This window comes from Dipodomys spectabilis, unplaced genomic scaffold (assembly GCF_019054845.1).
Source record: "Dipodomys spectabilis isolate Male_0828 unplaced genomic scaffold, ASM1905484v1 ptg000157l, whole genome shotgun sequence".
Lineage (NCBI taxonomy): Eukaryota > Metazoa > Chordata > Mammalia > Rodentia > Heteromyidae > Dipodomys > Dipodomys spectabilis.
The window spans coordinates 17,214,558-17,236,260 of record NW_024870834.1 but is presented as its reverse complement, the minus strand read 5'-3'; the positions used below and the strand labels follow the sequence as shown (position 1 = coordinate 17,236,260).

Below are 21,703 nucleotides of genomic sequence, written 5' to 3'. Positions count from 1 at the left end.
TAAAACCTAAGTCTTCAGAGATCTGTAGAACAATCACTTGAGGATTATATAAATAAAAGTCCAGCAAAACAGAGATCTAATCAATACTTGTTTTCAAAAGAAATAATTTACAAATTATTCATAAACAGTGAAAAAAAGAGTGAGGGAGACTCATTAAACAATACCTAACGCTAATTTTTATCTTAATTTGATTTTCTGAAATAGATGCTAAAATGTGACGATGGAAGGGAATAGAGTTCCCTTTGCTCTAATAAAGATAAATAAATAAATAGTAGCCTATTCTGAAAAAATATTATATAAACTTACCAATGAAGTTACCAAAAGTTCAAAAATATATTCAGTTTTAGAGTGTAAAAATACATGTAAATGCTTTCCTAGCACTCATTCTTAAAGCTACACAGCCATAGTATTTCAAATTAACTCTCAGGACTAAGCCACTACGGGAACACACAGTTCATTTTAGTCTTTGTTGGTGGTAACCAAGCTGTTAGGCACAAAAGTAAAATACTTATGCAACTGTTTGAAAGTCAACTGGGGGTAGTGGTGCTGCCTATAGGTCCAGCTACTTGGAAGGCTAAGGCAAATGGAACCCTTGAATCCAGGAGAGAGCCCATATTCAGCCTGGGATCCGAGAAAGGGAAGAAGGAAGGAAGGAAATTAATAAAAGTTAACAACATTTCACAAGCTGTTAAAACTGGGCGAAGCAAAATGAAAAAGTTTTAAATACAAGAAAAATAACATTGTTGTTATCTCTATTTAGAACTTTATCTGACAATATTTTGCTTTAAGCTCTCCTTAACGGAGAATTGTTCTAAAGTATTCACCCTTAATTGGACATATCGTTAAAAATCCAGGAGAGTTACACAGCCCCAGTCTCTAACCAATGTGCAGCTAATTTATATGGCAGGAATGAAGTGGGTAAAGAAATCTGCCTTTAAAAAAAAAAAGAAAGAAAGAAATCTGCCTTTATTTCAAACACATTCAAACCAGCAGGATCAGTATATTTGTGCTGTAGGTTGGCCTGTCTAGGAAAAAGCCAGTCCAGTCATTAGTTGGCCTGTTGTTTTGCAGTACAGGGAATCAAATGAGGGCCTCACAGAGCAAAGGCAAGTACACTAATATTGAGCTACATCTCTACTAATACATCTCTACTAATATTGAGCTCCATCTCTACTAATATTGAGCTACATCTCAGTTACAAGTTTACTTGTAAATACTGTTGATTCTAAAGCCTTATTTAAAATTAAATATAAGTCAAAGAACTAAAGTTACTTTGGAATGTGACTTAAGTCAAAAGACAACTAACCTTGTTTGTGCAGGGACAGAATGAACAGGCCAACTGCTAGGTCAGTTTGTCATAGGAAGACATCTTAGAACTCAAAGGAACAAAATTATTTGATCTTTAAGTTCTGATGCTAAATTTTGCTTGATTCAACAATAATAAAGGTATCAACATCTTATACAGGTATAAAATTCAATAAGGGAAAGTACCTGGCCAGTTTTGTTCACTACTGTACGTCTAATAACCAAGAAAGTATTTACTGTTAACAAAGCATAGACACTTAATAACAATTCTTTTAATTTATTTTATTATTACTATGTAAAGTGACAACTCATAAAAATATGATGTCTGTTGAATAAATGAAAATGTACATTATGCTCTTTGAGAAGGAGTACCCCAAGAAAGACAAAATTAAGTTACAGTAATTTTGCAAATTAACATTAGAGTATTTCTACAACTCAGATGTGATGCCTTTTCATATCATTTGGCCCTCAATGAGGTCAGGTTCACTGTAAACAAAATATGGGCTTACCAACTCTTACAGTGGATTTCAAATTCTGGGTTCACTCAGAGGGCTCAAATAAGCCTTCAGCCATTTTTTAACTTGAATGATACTGCCAACAGCTGGGAAGGTGGCTCAGTGGTAGCGTGCTTGCCTTGCATGCGTAAGGCCCTGGGTTTGATTCCTCAGCACCACATAAGCAGAAAAAGCCAGAAGTGGTGCTGTGGCTCAAGTGGTAGAGTGCTAAACTTGAGCTGAAGAGCTGAGGGACAGGACCCAGGCCCAGAGTTTAGGCCCCATGACCAGCAAAAAGAAAAGAAAAGAAAAGAAAAACTTATTGCCTGTCACCGGTGGCTCACACTTGTAATCCTAGCTATTCAGGAGGCTGAGATCTGAGGATCATAGTTCAAAGCCAGCCCGGGCAGAAAAGCCCATGAGATTCTTATCTCCAATAAACCACTAGAAAACTGGAAGTGGTGCTGTGGCTCGAAGTAGAGCACTCGCCTTGAGCTGAAGAGCACAGGGACCAAGCCCAGGCCCAGAGTTCAAGCCCTACGACTGGGGAAAAAAAAAAATTATATCATTCCCTACAAGTTGAGAAACACATGGGTTCACGACATACCAAATGTGATGTTAGATTGGTAATACCAAGATACATTTGCCTAGACAGTAGTATTATTGTTCAAGAAAACAGCCAGACGTCAGAAGCTCATGCCTGTCATCCTAGGTACTCAAGAAGCTCAGAGCCAGAGGATCAAGGTTTGAAGCCAATCCAGGAAGAAAAGCCTTCAAGAGTCCATCTTCAAAAAATAAACAGCAAAACACTGAGTTGGCCAGGTACCACTGGCTCACACCTGTAATCCTAAGTACCCAGGAGGATGAGATCTGAGGATCAAGGTTTGAAGCAAGCCAAGGCCAGAAAAGTCCATGAGGCTCTAAATTCCAATTACACACACACACACACACACACACACACACACACACACACACACACACACACACACACACACACACACACACACACACACACACACACACACACACACACACATCCAGAAGTGGAACTATGGCTCAAGTTGAATGAGTACAAGTCTTGATCAAAAAGCTCAGGGACAGGGGGCTGGGAAGGTGGCTCAGTGGTAGAGTGCTTGCCTTGCATGCATGAAGCCCTGGGTTCAATTCCTCAGCACCACATAAGCAGAAAAAGCCGAAGTGGTGCTGTAGCTCAAGTGGTCGAGCGCTAGCCTTGAGCTGAAGAGCTGAGGGACAGCGCCTAGGCCCAGAGTTCAGGCCCATGACTGACCAAAAAAAAAAAAAGCTCAGGGACAGTGCCCAGACCCTGAGTTCAAGCCCTAAGACCAGCACCTAAAACAAACAAACAAAAAAACCCCACTGAACTGAAAGCATGACTTGGCTGTGAGTAAGCAAGCCAAGTAAGCATGAAGCCCCAGTAAAAGCGGGGAGGAAGGGTAACACAAAAGAAAACAAAAGGATATAGGAAAAAAATTCAATCAACAGTATAACCACATTACCGTAGGATATGGGGAAGAAAAGAAAAATTAAACTAACAGGCTACTTTATCCATAGGCCTGCAATCTGTCAATCATGTTCATTAAGCAACTAGAAGGCAATCTTAAAAGCAAAACTGGAAAAGTATTATCAAAGATAAACTGTGCAAATAACATCCATCCATCCATCCATCCATCCATCCATCCATCCATCTATCTGACCTAAACTCCCCTGGGAGGATAAACAAGAAACCAATTAATTGGTAGGGAGTAGTTAAGAGAAGAGAAACTTGCTTCTAACTCAGTTTGATTTTCTTTTCTAACAGTGAGTACACCTGTTACTGTTTTCACTTATCATTTTATTTTTAAAACACTGAAACTGAACTTTGCTACTAATTTTCTTCACTATTTGGAGTAAAACAAACTTAAAAACGCAGCATATGCATATAATAACCTCAGGTTATCTCCCACCAGCCTGCAGAATCCTCATCTGCTTGTTTGTTCTCAACAGAGTTTACATGCTGACACATGAATCTATGCTATAATCCGAAGTTGCTTACCACAACTCCCAATTTGTATTTCTGTCTCCTTACTCTATAGATTGCATGGGAAGCTCAAACACAAGAAGCCTAAAGTTGAGCTACTTATCTTACCCCTCATCCTCAATTATAACCTGATCCTTGTCTTCCATTACCTATTTTGGTAGACAGCAACACCATCCAGTCTACCCAGTCTCCCAAGTTTGGAGTCATTTTTAACTCCACCTTATTTCTGGCTTCCACGAAGAATAGTAATGAATTTCTGTGTCTTACAAAGTATTCTTATGGAGTACTATGGAATTTTAAGAAGGCTAAAAATGTCTATCTTGATGAAGATATGGGATACACCATATACATTCAAGGTAAAATTCACAGTTATACATTTCTACAGTAGTGCAGTGTATTTTACATAATAACCTGGTATAAGAGACAAGTATATTTAAAAAAAAATTCTCAGTGCCTCTCCCTTAGAAGGACTGTTGAGATATCATTCTTCACATCTGGCCTCGCTGCCACCAGGATTCTGCCCACACCCAAAGAAATATAATCAAGACACAACCCTGTTCAAAAAGCTCTACCATCTCTATGAGGAAAAGTCTCCAGGCTAGGTCAAGTGGCTCACATCTATAACTCCATTCAGGAGGCTGAGACCTGAGATTTGAAGTTTGAAGCCAGCTCAGGCAGACAAATTCAAGCCTCTCAGCTCCAACTTTCCACAAAATGCTGGAAAGTATGTGTGGCTGATGTGGCAGAGCCCCAACTGTGAGCAAAATCTAAAAGAGAATGGAGGGACCAAGGTGAACAAATGCAGCAGTGGTACTTATTAACTTTATGTTGAAAATGAACCAAACAACTTGTGTGCAGTGATGGGATGGAGAAACTAGAAGAGAATGAGGGAAGGAGTGGCATCCAAAAAGAAATGTACTCATCTGACTTATGTAACTATAACCCCTCTGTACATTACCTCTATAATAACAATTTAAAATTTTTTAGATAAGCCGGGCGCCAGCGGCTCATGCCTGTAATCCTAGCTACTCAGGAGGCTGAGATCTAAGGATCATGGTTCAAAGCCAGCCCGGGCAGGAAAGTCCGTGAGACTCTTATCTCCAATAATACCACTAGAAAACTGGAAGTGGTGCTGTGGCTCAAATGGTAGAGTGCTTGCCTTGAGCTGAAGAGTGCAGCAACAGCGCCCAAGCCCAGAGTTCAAGCCCCACAACTGACAAAAAAAATAAATAAATAAATTTAGAGAAAAAAAAGCCAAAAGAAAGGGAGAAGGGGAGGGAGAAAAAAAAAAAAGCAAGTGTGAAATGGAGAGGGAAACATGCATACATGTCTCAGAGATTAAGCTCCAAAAGTTTCCAGTCTTAACTCTAAGAGAATCAAAACCTGGTCTATACCATCAAATTAGATGCTACATTCTGCCTCTTTTGTATCAGGAACAAACAAGCAAGACTTTACTAGCACTGTAAAATGACTCAGAAGGAATGATTGTGAATAAGGATTTCAAGAATCCTATACAAAATAGTAATACTATTAAAAAATCCTATAAAAACAGTAATGACAATGTAATTATTAAAGAAAAAGAAGCATTTCTGATATGAACATCAAATCACATAAACATGACTTCCTTAAGCAAATGGATATATTTCAACTGAATGCTAAGATGACAGAACATGCCCACTCGCTTTGGAATATTGTTTTTTTTTTTTAAAAAAAAATTAATGTCTAATATGAACCACTTATAATTCTTCAGCAAAGAACAGGACTGTGTCTTTGCATTAAATGAGTTCTATTCATTTCCAAGTGGTATATTCTGTTGCTCCTTAAAATCTGTTCTGCTGAGATCATCTTTTCTTGGAATTATACTAAAATGCAGCAGCTTTTTCCTATTGCATACCACACATACTACAGAGAATAGTTTGGTGCTTTGTGCATTTCACACAAGCTATGCCATACCAGAAGTGTCCTCATTTGTCAGCAGGAAAATTCTGAAAAGTAGAGTATTCACATTTTTTTTCTTTCAAATAGAGTAAAATCTCTAATAACTGCCAATATGTACCTCATATGGAATAGACTGAAAAATGCTTCCAAAGCTAGCTGTCTGGCATAACTATTTTCCTACTGAGAATTCTATCTTTCTAAACAAATAGATTCTAAAATTCCTTTAAGAAAGCAAAAGGCAGTCTTGAAGAAAAACTGAGGGGCTGGGAAGGTGGCTAAGTGGTAGAGTGCTTGCCTTGCACACATGAGGCCCTGGGTTTGATTCCTCAGCACCACATAAGCAGAAAAAGCCAGAAGTGACAGTGTGGCTCAAGTAGTAGAGCGCTAGCCTTAAGCTGAAGGGCTGAGGGATAGCACCCAGGTCCAGAGTTCAAACCCCACGCCCGACCAAAAAAAAAAAATTGAGTGGAGAGGAATTATCTTATTAGGTGATAAAACTGACTATAACTGGGCACTGATGGCTCACACCTGTAATACTAGCTACTCAGGAGGGTGAAATCTGAGAATCAAAGTTCAAAGCCAGCCTGGGCAGGAAAGTCTGTGAGATTCATCTCCAAGGAACCCACCAAAATGCCGAAAGTAGAGCTGTGGGCTCAAGTGGTAGAGCAGAAGCCTTGAACAAAAAAGCCCAAGGACAGCACTCAGGCCCTGATTCAAGCCCCAGGACTCACACTCATACAGACACACAGACTAGAGAACTACAGTAATTTGGGCGTCTGCTTTCTACTACACAACAGAGAAAACAGAACAGATAAGAAATCTTTTTAAAGGTGCATTTTATTTTTATATATTTTATTGCCAGTCCTGGGGCTTGAACTCAAGGCCTAAGAGCTGTCCCTGAGATTCTCAAGGCTAACACTCTATCACTCTATCACTTGAGCCACAGTGCTACTTCTGGCTTTTTCTAAGTAGTTTTTTGGAGGTAGGAGTCTCATGGACTTTCCTGCCAGGGCTGGCTTCAAACTGTGATCCTCAGATCTCAGCCTCCTTAGTAGCTAGGATTACAGGCATGAGCCACCAGTGCCTGCTTTAAAGGTGTATCTTAAATAAGAATTTGATAGATAATAGTGAAGGCATTACCAATTATTGAGAGAATGGACCGTATTTTATTAATTGGTATTGAAAAAAGTGGTTTTATTTCTTGGAAAGTTTAAACAAGAATCACTTTAGTTAAAGAAGAGAAAAAGAGAAACACTTCCTGCTCCCCATGCAGAAAATTGGAATTAAGGTCTTTCAAAGTGGTTTTCTATGTGGAAACAGGAACAACAACAACAAAGTATATCCCAGCTAACACCATTTTGTAAAAATCAATTCTAGGCTATTAAATATTCAAATATTAAAACAAATAAAACAAAAAAGGACTAGCATATAGGAGCAAAGTTTTTGACCTTGGAGTACAGAATGATTTTCCTAAAATCAACAAAGCATAAATTATGAAATAAAGGTCAACAAATTTGACTCTATAAAATGTCTGAACATGACACATGCACCTCCATGCAGCATTGTTTACAATAGCCAGGATATGGAAACAACCCAGATGTCCCACTACAGATGAATGGATCCAAAAATTGTGGTATCTATACACAATGGAATATTACGCAGCCATTAGAAAGGACAAAATAATGGCATTTGCAGGGAAATGGATGGAGCTAGAAGAAATAATGTTGAGCGAGGTAAGCCAAGAGTTAAGAGACAAACGACACATAGTCTCCCTGGTAAGTGGATGTTAAATCCAAAATCTTAGGTGATACGACAAAATTAACAAGACAAGAAACAAAGAACTTCCACTCATTTGGTCAAATCACTACTAAATAACCCCATGCTGCTGATCACATATATGGTATATATGTGCACACCAGAGGGAAACCAGGAGGACGACACAGAACTAGAGGGAATCAGGGAAAAACATACAACAGTGGGACCTATCAGCTGCACTGGACATTGACCAAAATGAACTAAGCAACTCAATGGCAGCGATGGGAGGGAGGGAACAAGTGGGAAAGAGGGAACAGCTGATGCTATGCAAAACAAAGGAAATGTACATATCACCCATGTGGAAGAAATAACTATTGCAAAGCTCATAGAACTCATAAATGCTATAGACCATGATAGACAATTTGCCCCATGAAAGTTAGAATGTGTTTATGACTTTAATTAAGCATCACTACCCCACAATACTGTGAAATTTGGGAAATTATGTAATCACTTAATTCTTTTTTTCCAAAAGAATTTGGAAAAAAAATTTCCGAACACAACAGCACTGAAAAGAATCTAAGACTTAGGAAAACTTTTAATAAAGAAGTATGAGATTTCTACACTGGATACTATAATACATTGTTGGAAGAAATAAAGGAAGATCTAAATAATTAGAAAGACTTCTGATATTCAAGAACTGGAAACCTTAAGATGGGAAACTGCGATTTGTCCTACAAATTCAATTAAAAAAATCCCAAGAGACTTAACTTTTTAAGACATTGTCAAATTAATGCTAAAATTTATATGGAAATGGGAGAGACCAGAAATAGACAGAATCCAATATAAAAATAATCAAGCTGGAACACACACATCTCAGTTTTAGAACTTACTACAAAGTCACAGCAATCAAGGCAGTGTGGTATTGGCATAAGAAAACATACATTAAGGTGGGGGATGGAGGGGAGAGGAGTGTGGGAGATGGGGGAGGGAAGGGATAGTGGGACAGGAGAAGGGTAACAATGATCAGCAAGTAATGTACTCATTGCCTTACTCATGTAACTGTAACCCCTCTATACAGCATGTTTACAATAAAAAATGCACACATTAATAGATTTTAGAGTCTAGAAATAAACTTTTACTATTTATTTATGCCAGTACTGGAGCTTAAGCCAAAAGCCTCACACTCTTGCTTAGCTTTTTTGCTCATGGCTAATTAACTACCACTTGAGTTATGCCTCCATTTTGGCTTTTTGCTGGTTAATCAGAGATAAGAGTCACTAAGATTTATCTGCCTGGACTGTCTACAAACCAAGATCATCAGATCTCAGCCTTCTGAGTAGCTAAGATTATAGGCATAAGCCGCTGGTGTCTGGCTATGATTGATGTTTTTCACAGAAATGCCATGATAAATGGGAGAAATAGTCTTTTCAAAAAGTGGTAAGTAGGGGCTGGGAAGGTAGCTCAGTGGTAGAGTGCTTGCCTTGCATGCATAAGGCCCTGGGTTCAATTCCTCAGCACCACATAAGCAGAAAAAGCTGGAAGTGGCACTGTGCATTAAATGGTAGAATGCTAGCCTTGACCTGAAGAGCTGAGGGACATCGCCCAGGCCCTGAGTTCAGGCCCCGTGACTAGCAAAAAAAAAAAAAAAAAAGTGGTAAGGAGCCTGGAGACAGAGGCTCATGCCTATAATCCTAGCTACTCAGGAGGCTGAGATATGAGAATTGTGGTTCAAAGCCAGCCCAGGCAGGAAACTCTGTGACTCTTTTTTTTTTTTGTCGGTGGTGGGGCTTGAAATCTGGGCTTGGGCACTATCCCTCAGCTCTTCAGCTCAAGGTGAGTGTTCTACCACTTGAGCAACAGCGCCACTTCCAGTTTTCTAGTGGTTTTATTGGAGATAAGAGTCTCACAAACTTTCCTGCTTAGGCTGGCTTTGAACCATGATCCTCAGATCTCAGCCTCCTGAGTAGCTAGGATTACAGGAGTGAGCACCAGTGCCCAGCTTCCATGAGACTCTTAACTCCAATAAACCACCAAAAAACCAGGAGTGGTGCAGTATCTCAATTGGTAGTGCACTCTCCTTAAGCTGAAGAGCTGAGGGACAGCACCCAGGCCCAGAGTTCCAAGCCCACGACTGACACACACACACACAAAAAAAGTGGTAAGGAGTTAGGAACTGGTGACTCACATCTGTAATCCTAGATATTCAGGAGGCTGAGATCTGGAGAATCATGGTTTGAAGCCAATCTGGGTAGAAAAGTCTAAAGGACTTCATATCCAAGTAAGCACCATGATGCTGGACTACAGGTATGGCTCAATTGGCAGAACACTAGCTGTGAGCAAGCAAGTCAAGCAAAAGTGTAAGGTTCTGAGTTCAAACCCTGATACAAGAATAAATAAGTAGATAAACATTAAAAAATATATAGTATAAGAATAACTATATAGCCACATAAAAATTAATTTGGACCCACTATTCCAAAAAGTTAACTCAAAATGGATCCAGGGTATATAGTTCAATGTAAAAACACTTAGGTTTGATTCCCCAGGTCTACAAAACAAAAAAGAAAACAGAAAATTTCAACATGGCATTTAAGCAGATGCTAGTAGCTCATACCTATAATCCTAGCTACTCAGGATCATGGTTTGATACCAGCCCAGGCAGGATAAGATGTTTATTTCCAATTAATCATCAAAAAGTTGGAAGTAAAGCTATGGCTCAAATGTGTATGCCAGCCTTGAGTGAAAAAGCTAGGGAACACTGCCCAGGCCCTCAGCTCAAGCCCTAGTAATAACACAAAACTTAAAAAAAAAAAAAGAAAAGAAAAGAAAATAGAACCAGGTACTGGTGGCTCACACCAGCCTCTCAGGAGGCTGAGACATAAGGATCAAGGTTCAAAGTCAGCCTGGACAGAAAAGTCTGCGAGACTCTTCTCTCCAATTAACCACCAAAAAATCGGAAGTGGTACAGTAGCTCAAAGTGGTAAGAGTGTTAGCCTTAAGCAAAAGAGTTACATATAGCACCCAGGCCCCAAGTTCAAGCCCTACCACACACACACACACACACACACACACACACACACACACACACACACGGTTATGCTTTTGTTAAAAGAAAATGAATTTGTGCCGGGCGCTGGTGGCTCATGCCTGTAATCCTAGCTACTCAGGAGGCTGAGAACTGAGGATCGAGGTTCAAAGCCAGCCAGGGCAGAGAGACCGTGAGACTCCTATCTCCAATAAACCACCAGAAACCGGAAGTGGCGCTGTAGCTCAAGTGGTAGAGCGCTGGCCTTGAGCTGAAGAGCTGAGGGACAGCGCCCAGGCCCAGAGTTCAAGCCCCACGACCGACCAAAAAAAAAAAAAAAAAAAAGAAAATGAATTTGTAAGGCCAGGCATGGTGGTGCACAAGAGGCAGAGACTGGGAGAATCACAATTTGGGTTAAGGCTGGTCAAAAAATTACTGAGATTCACCAGGCACCAATGGCTCACGCCTGTAATCCTAACTACTCAGGAGGCTGAGATCTGAGGATCACAGTTCTAAGCCATCCCAGGCAGAAAAGTCCCCATGAGACATCTTCAATTAACCACTCAAAAACCAGAATTGGTGCTGTGGCTCAAGTGGTAACAATGCTAGCCTTGAGCACAAAGGGACTCAGGGATAGTGCCCACGCTCTAAGTTCAAGCTCCAAAACACATACACACACACACACACACACACACACACACACACACACACACACACACACACACACACACACACACACACACACACACACACACACACACACACAGTTACTGAGAATCTGTCTAAAAGATTAGTCAGGTGCCAGTGGCTCATCTTTTTAATCCAATCTACTACTTAGGAGGCTAAGAATGGGAGGATCCTAAATTTGTGATCAGCTCAGGCAGGTTCATGTGAGCCCCTCCTCAACCCAGCTGGAACAGTGGAACCAGCATGTTTAAGCTATGAGTGAGGCTGAGATCAGGAAGATTCAATTTACAAGCTAGCCTAAGGAGAAAAATCCCAAGACTCTATCTCAATGGGGAGGAGATGAACACCTGTCACCCCAGAAACAACGGGAAGCCACAGGATCTACACCCAAATGGGAAATGAAACACACTTCTTAAAAGTAACCAGCAACAAATAGGGATAAGGGTATGGCTTAGCAGTAGGCTGAGAGAGAAAGGATACATGTATTTTCTCATATGAAGAAGTTAGAACTAAAACCTGAGTATGTATGAAAACACATTCAGGATTGTGCACATATATACACAATCGAACCAGTCAAGTATGGTATCCAGGGGTAGGTTTGTTTCCATGGTGTAACAGACAGCTTAATAAAAAGAATGTTAGGAAGCTGAAACATGTATTGTCTGAGGCAAATGGGAACTTATTTATTTATTTACTTATTTATACCCAGTCTACATATGTGAGAATAGAACTAGGAAACGTGAAGAGATTGGTGGAGATGAGACGGGAAGGAGAAAAATGCAGGGGTGCCACTGACCATGATGCATTGTGCGCATAAATGGACATGTTAAATTGAAACCTTTTTTACAACTATTTGAATAAAAGATGAAACGTGTCTTCACCAAACATGTTCATATCAAGAATAGTCCTAATAGCTGGAAAGTAAAAAAACAATCGAATGTTTGTCAATGATGAATAGAAAATACGGTATACCCAAAGAAATAATATAAGGAAGGAGTTACTAATAAACACAAGATAATATTACCTGATTTATGGCTATGTATTCAAAGAATATTTTAAGAGCTTGGCTGGGAATGATAAACTTCAGATGGAGAATTTATGCCTCTCGGAAAGAAGGGAAGCAACATTTCCCCCAGAGAGTACTTCTTAAAAGGCCCAGAGAGCTGTTTAAATATAAATCAGGTCCTGAGATTATCCTTTATGGCTTCCTATCATTGATAACAAAATACAAAGTTTCTACAAGATCCCTTACGTTCCACTTCCAGGCCTCCCAGACCTTTCTGACTACAGACCCCACCAGGTCACTGCACTGCAGCCAAGCAAGCTCCCTACCTTTAACCCTTACATACCTCAGCTTGAAAGCCCTTACTTTTGTTTCTTCCCTACTCTATGTCAGTCTCTGCTTCTGCCTTCAAAGTGTGTCCCCTAACCACCAGGTCTAAAAAAATGTTCTCTTCCTTTACTCTTTCTGAATGGAGTACTTGTAACTGTCTGATACTGTGTACCTATGTGCTCTCACACTGGAGTATAAGATAGTGTACTTCTCTAGTGCTTAGACTATGCCTAGCACATACTAAGGGCTCAATATATATATAACTAATATGAATGATGAGTATATCGAAACTTAGTGTTTTCTTTAATGAAAATAAGTATCTAAAACAAAAAGCTAAGTGTTACTTTTTGGTGAAGCTAGATGTTGAGTATACATTATAAGATGAAGCCTATGTATATACTTTAAAGTAGTACATATACTTTTTGATAAAGCACACACATATATCCTTATCTCTTATTATTTCTTTATTATTTTTTGGCAGCTCTCAGGGCCTTGAGTTTGCTAGGCAGGCATTCTACCACTTGAGGCACACCTCCAGCCCCTCTCTGTAATGGTTATTTTCAAGCTAAGGCCTTACTTTATGCTAGCGCCAGCCTGGCTGCAATCTTCCTATTTACGTTTCCTGTGGTGATGACAACAGCACACCACTGCATGCAAACATTGTGCTTCCTCCACAGCTGTGTTGACAGGTACACCCCACGCACTCCAGCCATTGAGTGAGAAGGAGTCTCAAAAACTTTTTGCCCAGGATAGCCTCAAACTGTGATTCCTTCATCTCTACCTCTCAAGTAGTATGATAATAGGCTTCTGCCATCATGCCAGGCAATTTTTTGTAATTAAGTAGAGTATGATATTTCACATGAACTTACTGCCTGATAAAACTACCTCCCTAAAATGTTATGAGCATCTATAAGATATGCATGGTAGTATGACATATCCACCAAAAAAAAAACCCAGAGCCTAATTTTTAAGAGTTTCAGGTTTAGCCGGGCGCTGGTGGCTCATGCCTGTAATCCTAGCTACTCAGGAGGCTGAGATCTGAGGATCACGGTTCAAAGCCAGCCCGGGCAGGAGAGACTGTGAGACTCCTATCTCCAATAAACCACCAGAAAACCGGAAGTGGCGCGGTAGCTCAAGTGGTAGAGCGCTCGCTTTGAGCTGAAGAGCTGAGGGACAGCGCCCAGGCCCAGAGTTCAAGCCCCACGACCGACAAAAAAAAAAAAGAGTTTCAGGTTTATAGTGGGGATGATGGCTTGTGTGAAAGTATCAAAAGGCCTTTCTATTATCTCTGTGTGTGTGTGTCTGTGTGTGTGTGCTAGTACTAGGGTTGGAATTCAGGACCTTATGCTCTTACTTAGCTTTTTTCAATAATGGCTGGCCACTAACACTTGAGCCATACCTCCAGTCAGGCATTTTGCTGAATACTTGAAGATAATCTCTCAGAGACTACCTGCCCAGCTGGCTTCAAACTGTGTTCCTAAGATCTCAAACTCCTGAGTAGTTAGAATTACAGTGTTGAGACACGATCAGCTCTTTTTAAGGGGCTGCAAGGTAGGTCAGTGATGACTTCTGCAGTTCACTGTCTTAATGGGGTGAGAAGTGGGCAAGCTGGGAATGTGGCTAAGTGGTAGAGTGCTTGCCTAGCATGCATGAAGCCCTGAGTTCGATTCCTCAGTACCACAAAAAAGGAAAAGCTGGAAGTGGCCCTTTGGCTCAAGTGGTAGAATGCTAGCCTTGAGCAAAAGAAGCTCAGAGACAGTGCCCAGCCCCTGACTTCAAGCCTCAAGACTGGACAAAAAAAAAAAAAAAATCAGGTTAGTAGGTGCAGGTGGCTCATACTTGTAATCCTAGCTCTCAGGAGACTGAGATCTGAGGGTCATAATTGAAGCCAGCCTGGGCAAGAAAGTCCAGGAGACTCTTTTTGCTAATTAACCATCAAAGAGCCAAAATGGAGCTCTGGCTCAAGTGACAAGAGCCCTAGTCTTTGAGCAAAAAAGCTCAAGGTCAGGGTGCAAACCAACAATACACACACACACACACACATAAAATCGTGTTAATTTTTATATCCTTTTTCTTACAATAAAAAGATTGCACAATTGTGGTACTAGGATTTGAATTAAGGGTCATCCATGTATTTTATTAAGTCATGCCCCATTCCTTTTGCTTTAGGTATTTTTTTTTAATAGGATGGTGCATAGCCCAACTCTTCCCACATAGATGGGATGAGAGATGTACGCTACCGCGCACAGCTTTTTGTTAACTGAGGAGTCCCATGACCTTTTTGTCAGAGTTGGCCTCTTGAGCTCCATCTCCTGAGTAGCTACTATTATAGGCATGAGCCACCATGCCATGCTTAAGGCAAAAATTAAGAATTAAGTAGCTGGGTACTGGTGGCTCACGCTTATAATCCTAGCTACTCAGGAAGCTTAGATCTGAGGATCACAATTCAAAGCCAGCTAGGGCAGGAAAAGTCCATGAGATTCTTACTTCCAATAAACTACTCAGAAAAAGCTGGAAGTGGTGCTGTGACTCAAGTAGTAGAGCAGCAGCCTTGAGCAAAAGAAGCTCAGGGACAATGCATAGGCCCTGAGTTCAAGCTCCAGGACCAAGTTGGGGGTGGGGGGAGAGAATTAAGTCTACATGAATAGATTAAACTTTTCTATTTGTATCTTCAAATACAAAGTCCAGTTCTTGGGATATAGAAATAAAATATTTGTGGGATAAGTAAAAACAATAAAAATGATGTAATAATGACAATTTTGAGTTTCTCAGAATAGGGTTCCGGGTGACATCTACAAATTATTTTTGACGTTCTGAAAGTTAAAATTAAACATAAGGATCCTTTACTCCTGAGCATGTAAAATTAAAGAAAGGGAAGATCGAGGTATGAGGGATTGCCCAAGACCAACAGCATGGCCCTAATGAAGTGAATCTATATACTGATGCATACTATGCCTTCTCTCTCCTATCTCCCACAGTCCTTCCCTCTAAGGAAAGCAGATGTTCGGACAGACTCCTAACATCATCTATAATAGATGATGGAGAGTACAAAAGTCAACACTGCTTCTGTCTTTTGCTCCCCTAGGCAGCTATGACCAAAAAAAATTTATATTCCAGCCAAACCTCTAGTTCCAGATGCACTGAAGGTTTAATATAAGGTTGGTTCACAGTAGTGGTCATAGTATCTCAAGGGTGGGATGTGTTTATCACAGCTCTTATCTGCTAAGATTTTGAGTCTATGGTTGACATCAACTTGCCTTTCCCCTCTAGACCTTCAGCCTCTCTAACACTAGGTAAACATCTTACACTGAAACTTGGCCATATATCTAGGACTCTTGTAGAATTTGATCTACCATAGCAGCCCATATAGTTGTCTTAAGATTGTGCTGGTTCTTCTTTCTGTTGGTAAGACTTCTGCTGAGGGTAAGTGTGATGCTCGTCAGCTCAAGTTTAAAATTTGCATGTAACCCTGGAAGTAGATGGCAATTACAGCTCCTGGAGACAGGGTATTTATTTCCCTCACTGGAATTTTAGTTCATCTAGCTCTCACTGCTTTGCATTGATGACAGCTCTTCACTGTTAGGGGGATCCCTTAGTTTTTTTTGTTTGTTTGGTCAGTCGTGGGGCTTAAACTCTGGGCTTGGGCACTGTCCCTGCGCTCTTCAGCTCAAGGCGAGTGCTCTACCGCTTGAGCCACAGCGCCACTTCCAGTTTTCTAGTGGTTTATTGGAAATAAGAGTCTCACTGACTTTCCTGCCCCTGTTGGCTTTGAACCATGATCCTCAGATCTCAGCCTCCTGAATAGCGAGGATTACAGGCGTGAGCCACTGGTGCCCAGTTCCACTTAGTTTTTAAAATGTATAATCTTAACTAGTTGTTACGGTGAAAACAATGGCTCACATTTTCCTATTATATCCAATGGAAGGATCAATATTGATTTGTGGGGCGTGCTTTTTGTTGCCTTTATCACTGCACATATGTGATATGGAAACAACATTGTAAGACAAGATGGAAATTATTCTCTTATATGGAAGCCTGGATGTAGATAAGCAGTCCTGAGTGGGTAAGCTATCATTTTCCCTTTTTAGGCTCCTTCCTTCATACACACCTGCATCTTGCAACTTACATTTACATCTACATTCCAGGCTATAGAAGTGGGAGAGAGAAGTGGAAGGAAATAGCTTCTATTTCAAAGAATGTGAGGCAGCAGTGGCACATCACTTCTGCTTACTTCTTACTAGCCAGAATGTCATCACAAGGCTGCCTCTAACCGCAAGAAAGATTGGGAAATGTAGACTGGAAGCTGTGGCCATGGGTGGACTAGAATTCTCACCTAGAACTCTCACAACTATTAATAAGATAAGGGAGGGAGGTAGTAGTTTCTGCTACAATATGGTATTAAGAAAAACTAACTAGAATCCCCCTCCCAACTTAATTTTCCTGTTACTTTGTGTTGATATTCTATTGTTTCTCCCACTATAGTTTGTCATTTTTCTTATCAGAAAAACCATGTTTAGTGGTTATGAGCTTGTTCTCTGAAATATGACAAACGCTGAATTTTGATTTAAAGTCTTGAGTTATTCCTTTGGAGAGGGGACTATCTTGTATACATTAGAGAGAGCTTGGAAAAATGATTATCGGAGCTGTCTCCATGAAGTGTAATACCTACTGATAATTTTGAACTAGGTGACCCTATTCTAGATAATATTCTATTTTACATAATAAACATTTCAAATGAACAAAAGTCTTGAAGCAGCTGGGCACCAGTGGCTTATGCCTGTAATCCTAGTTACTTGGGAGGTCAGAGATCTGAGGATTGTGGTTCAAAGCCATCTTACATAGAAAAGTTTGTGAAACTCTTGTCTCCAATGAACCTCAAAAAGCTGGAAGTGGAGTTGTGGCTCAAGTGGTAGAGCACTAGTCTGGAGCAAAAAAGATCAGGGACAGTGCCCAGGCCCTGAGTTCAAGTCCCATGACCAACAAAAGAAAAAGAAAAAGAAAGCTCAGGAACAGTGCCTAGACCCCGAGTGTAAGCATCAGAATCAGCACACATAAACACACGCACAAAGTCTTGAAGCAGACTGTAACTTCATGATAGAGCTCTTACCTAGTATGCATTAAGTTTGATCCTCAACACCACAAAAGATAAAAGCCAGGCACCCGTGGCTCATGCCTGTAATCCTAGCTACTCAGGATGCTGAAATCTAAGGAATTCATTTTGAAGCCTTCTAGGGCAGGCAGGAAATCTGTGAGATTCTTATCTCCAATTAACCACCAAAAAAGCCAAAAGTGAAGCTGTGATAGCCTTGAGCAGGCAAAACTCAGGGAGCTCAAGTCCCAGGACTGGCACCAAAAATAAATACATAAGTCATTGTATCCCCAAGAGCTTTTATATAGAATCTCTGTCTGTTAACATTTTCAGTTGAGGATAACTAAAACAAAATTTAGGTAAACTAAGTAAGAAGGTGATTTATTGAAAGGATGATGGGTATATAAAAGAGGGGACAGAGAAGAAATGAAGAACAAGTAAAACTCAGGTAGGAATTAACAAGTTCCACTGGCAGGAGTTTATGAACCTTTTCTCCAGGGTGCTGGCAGTCCACTGCCCTCCAGACTCTCTCCCAACAAAATTTTTAATTCTTATTCGAGAGGGTTGTTAGATTCCTTTTGGCAAAGATGAGTACCCTGTGTCAATCAAGATAAAAAAATATGCGATCACAAAACAAAGATGTGACCATCAGGGTCCACTGTACACACCATGAATTGTTCCCAGAAAAGGGAAATGGATATGAGGCAAGCTGCTTCTGTAGTAGTATGAACTACAGTACATAAGTGGTATGTGTGCAAAAGGCAGAGTGGAGCAGATGCCATTACAGGCTCTGGTCATGTTACAAGTGCAAGAGACCCCAGATCCAGAGGCAGAAGTTGTGGCAGTGCTGCACTTGCACTGCATCTATTACCCTGATGCTTATCTGCATGGCAAAGTGCTGGAGGAAGCTTGGGTGGCAAGTTAGGGCAGTGACTACCTGCAGATATCTGTGCCCAGTGTGTACAGAATGCCACTCAATTGACACGTCCCAGTCCATATTCATCTGAAGGTCTCTATTTCTGGGTTTCAATAGGAAAAGGACCACGCCAAACTACAAGTGTGTTTTACAGCTAGCTTTGGAAGCACTATCAGTCTATTCCATATGAGCTATATATTGACAAAAATTAGGGAATCCATTCTGATTGTAAGAAACAAATGTGGACTCTTTATTTTTTATTTTTCCCTAGTGACAAAAGAAGACACTTCTGGAAATATATGTTCAGAGCTTGACATAGTTTGTGTGAATTGCATAAAGTTCCAAACTATTGTCTGTATTATGTGTGGTAGGAAGACACTGCTGCATTTCAAACAAGCAAACAAAAAAAAAAAAATTCCAAGGGCTGGGAAAGTGGCTCAGTGGTAGAGTGCTTGCCTTGCATGCCTGAGGCCCAGGGTTCGATTCCTCAGCACCACATAAGCAAAAAGAAAAAAAAAGCCAGAAGTAGTGCTGTGGCTCAAGTGGTAGAGCACTAGCCTTGAGCTGAAGAGCTGAGGGACAGCGCCCAGGCCAAGAGTTCAGGCCCCACAATTGGACCCCAAAAAAAAATTCCAAGAAAAAGCCAGCTTCTATACCTGATTCCCAACATATGAAATCCATTGTCATTCCTAATATCTAATTCAAATTCTAAAAAATTACTAGCAAATTCCGTATTGACAAATGCATTGGTATAATAGACAAATCTGAATGCAACCCAGGCTCTTCTGACTCAGTAAATGCTGGTCCTGGCCCAGTTATTTAAGTGGTCTGCACTTTAGTCTTACTTGTTACTACTTACCTAAAATGACTTTTAAGAAGATTAAAGAGGACTGGAGAGAGCCTGGCATAGAGTAGGCACACAGTAAATGGTACCTATTACCATTATTATCATGGGTTTCTCATCACCCAAAGACCTTGCTTCCCTTTCTTGTTTTTGTTTTTTTTGGAGGGGGAGTGGTGGTCATGGGGTTTGAACTCTGGGCTTGGGCACTGTCCTTGAGCAGTTGAGCAGTTCAGCTCAAGGCTAGGATTGTACCACTTTGAGCCAAAGCACCACTTCCAGTTTTCTGGTGGTTAATAGGAGATAAGAGTCTCATGGACTCTCCTGCCTGGGCTGGCTTTGAACAGCAATTCTCAGATCTTAGCCTCCTGAGTAGCTAGGATTACAGGCATGAGCCTCCGGAACCCAGCTTGATTCCCTTTCTTAATGCAATGTTTCCCTGGGCTTTTCTCATTCCACTTCCTCCCAACAGTGTTCTAGCTCACCTGATCTTCGGCAATATATGTGCTTTACATGTGTGTCTTCTCCTCAGAACATTATGTTTCTCTACTGTTACATCTCTACTGTTACTCCTCTTCCAGCTAATCCCCTCTTCTACCAATTTCATGGTTTCAATTACTATCCATTTCTTCAACTAAATTGTAAATTTTAAATGCTTGATTTAGGCACTTACAACTTAGGCAGCAAGAGGCTTATTTAGATTAATTCAAGATCATCACCGTTAATATGTCACTACTACTTGAGTCCAAATTCCAGTACCCCTGCAAAAAAAACAGATTAATAGTTCAGTGAATAGTTTGTTAGTTTCTAAATCTTCTTAGAAGCCAAAACTTGTTGCATACTTTCTGTACCAAATTCAGTACACAATATTTGGAGAAGGCTGGATCACACCTATAGTCTCCGTAAAACTGTATATCTCATGAGCTTCAAAAATGACAAAAAGCCAACCAGGTGCCACTTGCTCACACCTGTAATGCTAGCTATTTGGTGTTTGTTTTGTTTTGTTTTGTTGCCAGTCACGGGGCCTGAACTCTGGGTCTGGGCGCTGTCCCTCAGCTCTTCAGCTCAAGGCTAGCGCTCTACCACTGGAGCCACAGTGCCACTTCCCGCTTTTTCTGTTTATGTGGTGCTGAGGAATCGAACCCAGGGCCTCATGCTTGCAAGGCATGCACTCTACTGCTGACCTACCTTCCCAGCCCCATGCTAGCTATTTGGAAGACTGAGGATTGAGGTTCAAGGACAGCCCACTAAAGATTGTGAGATCCTCTCAAAAAAAAAAAAATAATAATAATAACCAGGAAAAAAACAGGGCTGGAGGTATAACTTAAGTGGTAGAGTACCAACCTAGCAAACATGAAGCCTGAGCTCAAATTTTAGTATGACAAAAAATAATAAAAGAAATGATTAAAAAGCAGCACACTGATTTACAACAGTCTTTTTTGTGGCATATATACACAAATACTATTAGGCCATAAAAAAAGAATGAATGCTGTAATTTGCAAAAACATGAATAGAACTGAAGATCATTATGTTCACTGAAATAAGTCAGGCAAGAAGGTACTGCATTGTCTCACTCACAGGTGAAGTCCAAAACAGTTGAGCCTATAGTAGTTGAGAGAATAGTGCTGGAGATCTGACAAAGTGAGGGAGATAAGGAGACATGTCGGTTGATCAGTGGATACTAAGTTACAATTAGGCAGGAACAAGAAGTTTTAAAGTAGTCAGGCACCAGTGGCTCACACCTGTGATGCTAACTACTCAAGAGGCTGAGACCTGAGAATCACGGTTTAAAGCCAGCCTGGGCAAGAAAATCCATGGGACTTTAACCCACAGAACTGGAAGTGGAGCCCTATGGCTCAAAGTGGTTGAGCACTAGCTTTGAGCATAGGAGCTCAGAACAGCGCCCAGGCCATGAACAAGCCCCACAACCAACAACAACAAAGAAGTTTTAAGGTACTATTATTGCCCAACAAGGTCACTACAGATAATAGTAATGGACTGAAAATTTCAAAATGCTGGAAGAAAAGAAGGTTTGAAAGTTTCTTCCATAAAGAATTGACAAATGTTTAGGCTGGTGCTGGTAGCTGATGGCTGTAATCCTAAAAACCACTCAGGAGGCTGAGTTCTGAGGATTGCAGTTCAAAGCTAGTCTAGGCATACGAATCCATGAGACTCAAGTGATAAAGCACCAGTCGTGAGGATCCGATGATCGTGGTTCAAAGCCAGCCTGGACAGGAAAGTCTGTGAGACTCTATTTTTTTTTTTTGGGGGGGGGGGGATCCAGT

At 40.7% G+C, this 21,703-nt stretch overlaps 1 protein-coding gene across 1 annotated transcript in view; it reads right to left on the bottom strand.

Annotated features, from left to right (window-relative positions):
- Sptlc2 (serine palmitoyltransferase long chain base subunit 2) overlaps positions 1 to 21,703 on the bottom strand; it is a 102,127-nt gene that overhangs the window by 73,027 nt on the left and 7,397 nt on the right. The window lies entirely within an intron of this gene.